General features: G+C 40.6%; 1 long non-coding RNA gene across 1 annotated transcript in view; it reads left to right on the top strand.

Annotated features, from left to right (window-relative positions):
* LOC136427730 (uncharacterized) overlaps nt 1–7263 on the top strand; it is a 29602-nt gene extending 22339 nt beyond the window's left edge. Inside the window, exon 4 of the long non-coding RNA XR_010754502.1 lies at nt 5598–7263. This is a non-coding gene — a long non-coding RNA (uncharacterized lncRNA). The remainder of the gene's footprint in view (nt 1–5597) is intronic.
* Nucleotides 7264–10051: the final 2788 nt, after the last annotated feature.

Raw genomic sequence — 10051 nt, forward strand, 5'->3', positions numbered from 1 at the left:
ACTATGCCTTAGGTTTTCACAGAAACTTTTTCTGAATTGCAAGTAAAACTGGAAAATTGGAAAAAGTATTTCAAGCCCTCTGTGTGCATTTTTCCTGAACTAGAACAAGTAGAAGATAGCTTTAGACCTTTAGACGTGTCAGACAAGAGGTTGATCTGACTCTGTGATCCAACACTGTTTTCCCCCAATCCAATTACTCGGGATTAGAGCTGCGTGGGAAGACAAACAGAATATGATCAGCCTCCCAAGTTCTGCTGACTACAGGATGATGTTTTGGCTGTCATTTTAATCCTTTTGTCTTACAGCCAGCCAGAAAATGTTTTCCTTCCCAGTCTTCCTGTGTTTTCCCAACATATACATACATGTGCCCACCCAGCATGGGTAATCCACCACCACTTGAAAGAGGAGGAATCTTGACAATCCCAGAAATGTCATGCATCTAGAAATCTTCATGGAAGATGTAGTACTAAGAATGTCTGAAAATGGTTCAGAAGCTAATTTTAGAAGAAATATTTTTTTGGGGAAAGGTAAAGTCATATCACAGATGTGCTAATATGTCAATATGGATACTATGTACTGTTATGAAAAAATATACTGTGCAGGTTCGGTAACGACATTCCTTAGCCTAAGAACACTTATAATTATAAATAAGAAGGAAGTTTTATTGCTTTTTGACTTGCTGTTCGAAATGAAGCTTTTATTCGTATTTGATTTTGAACTTGATTTGATGCCATTTTCTATCAGTGCAATAGACTGATACAGAAAGTGCTGTGTCTGTCCATGAATGTTGATCTAACACTAGTAACAGCCCTTCTGCTTCATTAACAAGTGCTGATGAGGTGATTTGCCTCCTGCTGGTTGGGGATGTTCTTCCTGGTAATGAGAGGTATGCAAACAGTGGCTGCCTATTACAACCAAAATGTCAACTAAAGGTTATGTTACAGACTGTGGAATATCATTTCAAACTTACGTATTGATAGCAACAAATGGGACAGAAAGTATTTCTGGTGATGTGAATTGTGTTGTTATCAAGGACTTTTATAATTTGGAAAAGTCGAGAAGACCACTCAGGGGACTGATAAAATCTGGTCTATGTGGACAGGTTGTCACTTATCTTATCACACATACCTCTAAAAAGTGGTCTTAATGGCCAGGTGGTCCTTATGATATAGAGGTGTTCACTTGTACAGTTCACTGGTAAAGTTTTCCTTTTAAAATTCAGTTTCAATTCAACAGGATCATTCTTGACCTCCCTCTCCCTGGAAAGGTGTCCGCCATGTCAGGTGTCATGGCCGCTGGTCATGTGACCTGGCCCTCTGGTCAGACTGGTCCTGACCTTTGGGTCTAGGTCACTGCCATGGTGATGACCACTGTCAATGAAGATATTGCATGTGCCACTGGCTCCGAATCGATTTGTCCACGGTAGCGGACACACAATACAAGCCGTAACTCTCACAGAAACGTTTGCCCCTCCTCGTTTCTGTACCATCACAACCAACATGTTTCTCCTTCTCTCCTACTGTCTGTGAAATAGGTTGAGTAAATGTTTAGCAACCCGCCTGAATGAGAAGTGTTGCTAAACTGGGAACAAGGCAACATTTAGCTACATGTTTTACATCTGGTTAGAGGATACAGCGGTGGGAACATATGGCAGCCTTTGCAGGGAAAAGTCTAAGAAAATGTTTGCTTTAGAAGCAGGCTGGTGAAGGCTGGTGATCCCTTTAGGGATGCTGACACCCATGTCTGTCCTGGTCTCATGATGCTGGGGCTGTGCTTGTGTAGTCATGGGAAGGTTGGGAGCTGCACCTGAGCAAAGGGAAGACAGTCAGGGGTCGCCGACCTCCAACCAAACTTAAACAAGTTGAGAAGCATGAAAAGAAGGGATTTGGGTAGTGAGACGTTCCCATGGGAGAGAAATAAGGTATCTGTGGAGGGAAAAGTTTAAAGTTTGTTTCACATCAGTTGCTCCCATAAAACAACGAACAACATTATTGTCCATCTATACCAAGGACTTACTTGTGCATTGAAGGAGTTTCGGATTGTCAAATTTTTGCTGAGCTCCAGATTTACTTACATATAAAAAGGTTTTAGAAACAGACTACGAAAAGTTTTTCCATCATCAGCTTTTTTTTTTTTTCAAAAAGTTACATAAGGTATATTGTGATATATATTTGTATCTGACTTTACTTTTAGGGCTCATGTATAGTGTTAACATTTCCCAGTTTTCAGCGTTTGCCATGCTACATACATCTATCGTTGTGTCAAAAAGTCAAGGTTGCTTGATCCGCGTTTTGTCCGAAATTAAAGCATAGGGCACAATTGAAATGCCCGGCACTGTAATTGCCAGGGATTTTCTCGTAGACTATATTGTTCGACCAATTTGGAAACATGTGGGAAGAAAATTAGAGGCGGTGGAAGACAGGAGACATGAGAAAGACAGGTCAGCACTTCTGTGTCTCTTCTCAGATCATATTATAGGTATGGTATACTGCAGAGGGAAGAAAATAGGAAAGAAAGGGAGGGGTTTTTTTCCCTCCCAAATTCTGTGGTTCGTAGAAAGCAGATGGTTATAAAAGATGTGGGCTGTCCTTTCTTAAGGAGTCTGGGAACACGACCATGTGATGCTCGGGCTAGTGACCCTGTCGAGACCCGACAAACGCCCCACAGACGGCGGCGACATTTCCAGGAACTAAAGATAAACTCGGGTGAAAAGACGCGGCCCAAACTTGGACAATGGCCGGGGCAGGACTGAAAGGAGCAGAGGGGAACTTGAACAATTGGGTGCAAGCATGGCTGAGACATGCTTTCTGTCTCCTCATACCTCTATTGTAGGAGAGGGAGAACCGGGCAGGGCACATGCTGGGTCTATTATGAAGTAGGATTTCCATTTGAATCAAGTGACAATTGACCACACTGCACACATGTTCCTTAGACTCTGGGGTCCTCTACCTGAAGGAGAATTACATGTCTGCTAGGGAATACCTCAGGTCCCGACTGACATTCAATACACTGTTCAAACTGATTTTTGAATACCTATGATGTTCATTTAGATCTGCTTTTTCTTGAAGGGATTGATATAGATTTTTGTCTTTTTTTTTCAAATAGGCATCTAATCTGTCAAAGGTATGTTGGACGGAAGAATGTATGACACATAAATCAGAAGTCGTCGGCCTGACAGCACTGAAATTATTCTCGGTAACCAGCATTAGTTCTTGTCAAACCCTGAAGTATTTCTCCTACATTTTTAGCTCAGGAGAATGAAAGATATACTCCAGTAAGGAGTTTGCATGTACACTGGTTTGATTTGATGGGTGTGTGACTATATCACAGTATAGGCTCTTCAGAAGACGGAAGTTTTGAAAGTGTCCCCCGTTGTCCCTGAGGGAAATTCTTTTCTTCTTGAAAGATTCTTTGAAACAGGACCTGATGTCATGGTGTAGTTAGGTGTAAGCTACAAAGGACACCAAACCTCCATTCAGTCTCCTGCAAACACATGTTCCTCTCCCAGACTTCATTCGTGGGAACCAAATTTTCTCTGGATCATTAAGAATGACCAAAGCTCTCTTTACCTTTACTCTTCACTAACTTCAAACTGCTCCTTATTTGTTTGGGCCATCAGAAGAACTAAAATTGTCTTGATATATGGTGGCAAGACTTGAAGTCAAGTGCAACCTATTTGTAGAAGATCAGAAGACATTTAAAGCTCTACAAACTTAGAAGAGTCCTTAATTTGTCTATTAATCAGTTCTTGACTGTTTATTGCCTGAGATGTTTTAAATGCAGTAATGTTTGTCATAAAGGACATTACAGTGTCAGTAGATTCTCTGTAAAACTTGTATTACTTGATGTTCAAACACATCATTATATTACAAGAACTGAAAAACTTTTGAAGATCTCAAATCAAATGTGCCGCTAATTTCCTACTTAAGTTGCTAAAAATTGTAGACTGCTGGCCAAATTATTGGCTGCTATAAGGTTGTTACAAAAGTTGGGTTGAGTTGGTTTTGAAACCTCACCCCGCAGCAGCTGGACTCTACGTAGTGATGTTGATACGCCCCTCGACCACATTGTTCCTACAGAAAAGTTCCTCGTCACATTCACACAATAGCAAGTTGCAGAACCTAACCTCGAACAATTTTTCTTCAGCGGGGTCCAGTTCATGACAGTCCCAACAAAAGGGGTGTGTCTAGCTACTAATAAGTATACGCAATTACTTTTCCTTTTTTTCACCAAGAAATGTTGCAGTTTACACTCTTAAACGCGAGGGAAAGGGTGGAGGATTTGTCAAGATGTTAGAATCCTTGACATTGGGCAGTCTTCCCTGCCAACAATGCAGTCTTAAACATGATTTGGCACACTTAAGTGATTGGAAAGAATGGGCGTGTGTGCGTGCATTGCACCCTGCTAGGGACAACAGCTGAACTCCCTCCGAGATTTCTTCCCAAGCTTTAATTGTTCTGTAGAAAGAGTTCAGTGGCGAGTGGGGACAATGGTGTTGCACACGCTCATTACACTTTCATGTGGGAAAGTCTGGGCAAGAACGCGACCCAGCTGACCTTTCCGTCTCCGCTTTGAATGGCCGCGAGTCTAATTCTGCTCGGAGTGTGGCCGCCACGCGCTGCGCTGTTCCATCTAACGAGCACGCTCCCCTGCCAGGCAACTTATTCCAGTATAGCCAGAAAACGAAAGTACAGATTTAAACCACAGTTGGTGAAACTTTTGATTAATGCTAACTCGCTGCATTTAAGGAGTGTTTTTTAGCTTCCAGAACGTTTTCTGTAGCTCCTCAAAATGCAAATGTTAATTGTGATCCTGACCAAAGTGACCCCTAGCTGCTGTGTTCATCTACAGGGTGAGCGCTATTATCCTGTTAGCTCGCTTGAGTGGTCATGAAAAGGGGAAAAAGATAATGACGGCAGTTGAACATTGCTGGTAGTCCAGATGAATAGGCTGAATACACTGTGGTTAAGATGGCCTCGGGCTGTGCTTGTGAGCCAGCTGGTGTCAGAGATAGCAGGGAAGCATACCTGTTGGGGAGAGGGGGTGGTGACATGAAGGAGTTTACAATTTCGATGCTGCAACACGACTTAGTTTATAAAAGGGCCAGAAGAAAGACTGTGGATTCTTCAAGTTCAAGAAGAATGTTAGATCTGTTCAATGACCGAAGACATGCCAAGTACAAAATGTTACGCACCTATACGTAATTCTCATCTAAGTAGGTGAAAGGTGATATAGCCGAAGAACCAAACGTTTGGCTATGATTTGCTGCACCAGTATTGCTTGTTTAGTGAAATTGTCCTGATGATGTCTGCTTCTTACTTGCTTTACGATTGTTGGGAAAAGTTCCTTTGGGCATGGTTTTGCTGTGATCGCCCAAAGAGCTTTAAAGATCATCTTGAAGCTCCTTAGAGTCTTAGGATCATCTCAGTCATAGATCACCTGAGTGGAAACTACTAAATGAAGGACACCTTTCGAGAAGCCTTGCAGCAGTGATAGTGAATTCATGGAATTATCAGAGTCTGATCAGACGCTATTGGATGAATGTATTAGTTGTACACGAAGTCTAGATATTAATCATGCCTTTTTCTTCCCTTCAGGACACCCTCCCCTGATGTGATATGGACGGTCCCCTGCTGCCTCCATCCCCCCAGGCAAGGTGGGCTCACTCCCAGCTGCTGTGGTGGTGATTAGCAGGGCAGGGAGGCGGGGCAGGTAAATCCAAGGTTTATCTGCTTTTTAAAATCCACTTTTCTCATGGATTTGGGTCCTGTGTTTGAGTTTGAACACAGGCAGTTTTAGAAAGTAGACAAAATAAAATTTACACACACATGTTTAGCCTGTAAGAAGCCTGTAAAAATTTACACACACATTGGAAAGGTAACCCATCTTTTAATTCTTATATCTCAGAGGCTGGAACAGATATCTCATCCTCGTAAGTTAACACGTATAACGTATCTCCTTCCCACCCACCCGCTATGTTTTCTGTATGTGATAAACTACCAACAGATCACACCACTTCGCTGATATCCATCTTGTTGTGACGAAAATCCCATGTTGCATTGACAATAACTGATAGATTAGTAACCAGAACGTACTTTCAGTTAGATTGTAGAATTTGATCCTTTCCATCAACTACACGCACTGCCAAAAGTGCCATAAACATCAATATTTGAATTTGTTTTGTCATATTCATAAGCATTTGTCAATACATATAACCGCGAGTAAGGCAGTGTATTGATAAGTGCTGTTAAGTCTGGCCTTGACTCAGATGATGGTATAGGTGACCATTGTTATTAGCTTTGACTTGACAGGAAACAACAATCGCTCAGCGGCCAGGTGATAGAACTCCTCTTACAAACTGTTATTGCTCATCATGCCAATACAGTTGTGAAGAGAACTCCAAACAATGTAACCCTCACCTGCTTACCATTCAAGGCCACCATTGATGAAACAAGAACACAGCACAGTGCTAAATCACAGAATAACGGGTAACCTTGCTGGAGGCACACCGAGATTGGATACATGGTACTCGTGAATATCATCTTGTCCCATGACAGGTGTTGTCACGGAAGACATGCTACCAGAAGGGAAAACAACACCTCTGTAAACCGTTATCAATGTAAATCAACATTTTTCAAGGCTAACATCAAACCAAGACAGATATACAGTATGTGCCAAATCTATACAGCAACCTTGGAACGAGCAGGTGATTAGTCAAAGACTGTCAGTTAGCTTTAGTTCGACTTTGGTGGACATGGCTCCCAGCATGCCATTAAAAGTGCGGAGGTAATTTTCACTTGGAAGAAAAATTGGATGCTGACCCAGATGGATCCCAAGGAGAATAATCAAAGGTTGAAAAGTACCAGATAATGTCTTGACTGTCAATTTTAGATAGGAGATACTGTGTGTGATCATCAATTTGCATTAGCTCATCATTGAAATGAGATCCCCAATGCATTCAAACTGAAAGAATCCATGTAATACCAACCAGTGTCTATTAGACCACTGCTTTGATCCAAGCAAAGGGTGAAGCAGAGAGGTCAAAGAAGTCACTCTTGAAGATTGAGTTACTTCATCTAAATGATCTTAGCAATTTTTCATGTCTTCTGAAAGGCTGTTGATGAAGCTTGAGTCGCTTCTTGCAAAGTCTATGAATACAAATGTTGGGGCCTGTTCCAGGGAACATTCTGCAGACCATCATGCAATGGAGAGAACTCAGGGATGTAGGGCAAAGGAGAATCCTACTGACAGTTTATTTTCAAAATTTCATCTACTAGACAGTTTTGCAAAATTGTGGATACCAGTAAAAATGCTGGCAACCCACAGTTTTGCAAGTGACCGAAGAAAACAATATTTTTACCTTGTCCTAGTCTACTATATATGTCAAATCTAATGTGAAGTCTATCATCTTTGTTTTTCAGTGTACTTATTTTCTAAAGATCATACTGTCTAGAAGCTATGTTAAAAAATGACCTACTTATACCCCACAGCTAATTGTTAATTACATTTTGACAAGACAGACATGTCAATAACCACACCCTACCTGACCGATAGAGGGATGAGTTACAGTATCATTGCACATGACCATTGATGAATGTATTTTTATTGTCTCTTGAGACTTATCTATTGTAGCAAAATATCAGATGACCCAATTAACTCAGCTATTTTCCTGACAACAATACCTGTCTCACAACTTTATCTTAAATATCAATGTTGATGACTGGGTGTGTCAGAGTCATTGTCACTTCTGTGTTGATGACAAATTCATAACAACTGAGATGTAGGACTTAGTGATAGGAGTAAGGATGACCCAGTGTGCTTGGCTATAGATTTACAGAAAATTTAAAAACATCTGTAGCAAAGCCGCATTACACTCGTAGCTATTGAAAAAGCATGTAGCCTCCGTCTTTGGCATTACGTGTAGAATGTGACCAAAGAGAGATATGCAGAGTCCCTGTTGTGGTGCCAGGATCCAGCTAACTGCGTTTGGACGGCCCGCAGACAGGTTTTATTGCCAAGGCAGACAGTTGGCTGATGATGTGGGCATGGTCCATCACGTTATTGATTTCCTCGCTCCAATAAACATGCACTCAGTCCAGCAGAAATCAACAAGATAAAACACAGCATTTCCTTGGAGCAAGTCTTTTTTGTCCCTCCGAGATTATATTGACCCACATATTTCCTTTCAATGGAGCTGAAAGAGCACAGAGAAATCAGATTGATTAGAAGAAAGACCCACATTTCTGTGAAACAGGATTAACCAAAGTCCAAAGCGGCAAAGATAAGGTGGTTTACAGTCCAAATGGTAAGCTCCCAATATGATATGTGAATAGTTCTCTGCTGTTATCTTGTGTTTTGAAAATAAGGAGCATATATCAGTATTGTGCTTGAGTCATTGTAATATGTAACAAAGTACACTGACAGTTGCAGGTGTACGTACTATGTCCTACCCAAAAAGAACTGTTTTTATTTTGTCTCAATTTTTTTACCATAAATCCCATATGTATACGTCTGTCATATGGGGGGCTATCTCCTGAACCTGTCCCTCCGTCCAGGGACAGAAATTGGCTTGTCGTGACGGATTTCACCGGGAACGTAAAACAAAGTGAACTTCATGACATGAAATTGATGAAAATCAGCATTTCTATAAGGTTTTAATGACAGAATTAAGAAAGAAAATAAATAACATGGGCTCCCAAACAATGAGTGAAATAGGGAAAAAATTTAAGCTGGGCCAGCCTTGCACTTGAGAAACAGAACGAAATACAAAATGTTGATGAATCATATTTTCCAATTCATAGATAATTTTAAAGACAGCCTACTAAGCATTAACTTCAAAACATACAGACTCTCCCAACATCTAAAAGTCATCTGTCCAATCATAGCATAATTGGTGAAAGTACTCTGTCCTTAGTAATTCATGTCACTTTATGAGCACAAATTACAGTAAAGGTTTGCATACATATGTATTTCACTATCTACCTGTTCCAGTCGGCCACACAAATACAGAGCAAGATAATCACATCTATAAATACAATGTGCTCGCTCTACACCCATAAATACTGCATTTTAGGGACTTATTTCCTTGGCACTCTAATAATAATGCATTATGTGGATAGTGCATGTTGGCAGTCCAAAATACAGGCATGCATCTTTTATTCATATTTGTTAGTTCATATTCATATGCAGCATGCTTGATATGCCCAACACTTGAAATGTGGGAAAATGAATAATGTTTCCATGCAATAATCACGTAGCTCGGTATTTGCATGGATATTTAAGATGGTAAGCGGTGCAAAGTTGCCTCAATAGTATGTCAACAATAATCCTGTGACGAAATAGATCTTTTCATAGATATACTTATGTGATTTGTAAATGATACCAATGAATCAATAATATTATTCAAATGTGGAAACGGAATGACAAAATGTTGGTTTTGTATGGAAAAAAAGAAATATTGCAGAAATTACGAGGTCCAATTCCAGGTTTAGTGCCACACCCTTTAGTGCACTCATCTACAATTCGCATCTCCCTCTGGGCATGGTCAGAATCCTATTCCAGCACATTCCTTGGAAGTGAGATCATGTTTTCCCACCCATACATCTCTGTCTGACATATTCTCCCCAAGCAATCAACTGGAGTAATTGGTATTCATCATATTTTTCCGAATGGTTGTACAGTGGAATTCCCATCATATAAATTCCATACAAATGATGTCATGTTTTTGTCCAGTTTTCTCCCATCCATCTCTGTCCGTTCCTGTCTTCAATAGTCATAATTTCCGCACCATCATGGTCATCATCATACATTAGGGCTTGTTTCAAAAGCTCGGGGACCTTCTAAATGTCTATTCTCAAAGGTGTTCTCAGGTTTTTTTATCACTTACGCACAATCTTTTATTTTTGACTTTGATCTCAATTTCTAGCGCAGTTATGACCAAGGATTAGAACTCGTTAGAACTTTAATGGTCATCAATACAATATTTTGTCAATGTAAATTATGTGCAGTTCTCTCAATGCAAAGCGGCTTTCAGGTGCCAAATGTAAACTGT

This window comes from Branchiostoma lanceolatum, chromosome 2 (assembly GCF_035083965.1).
Source record: "Branchiostoma lanceolatum isolate klBraLanc5 chromosome 2, klBraLanc5.hap2, whole genome shotgun sequence".
NCBI classification, from domain to species: Eukaryota; Metazoa; Chordata; class Leptocardii; order Amphioxiformes; family Branchiostomatidae; genus Branchiostoma; species Branchiostoma lanceolatum.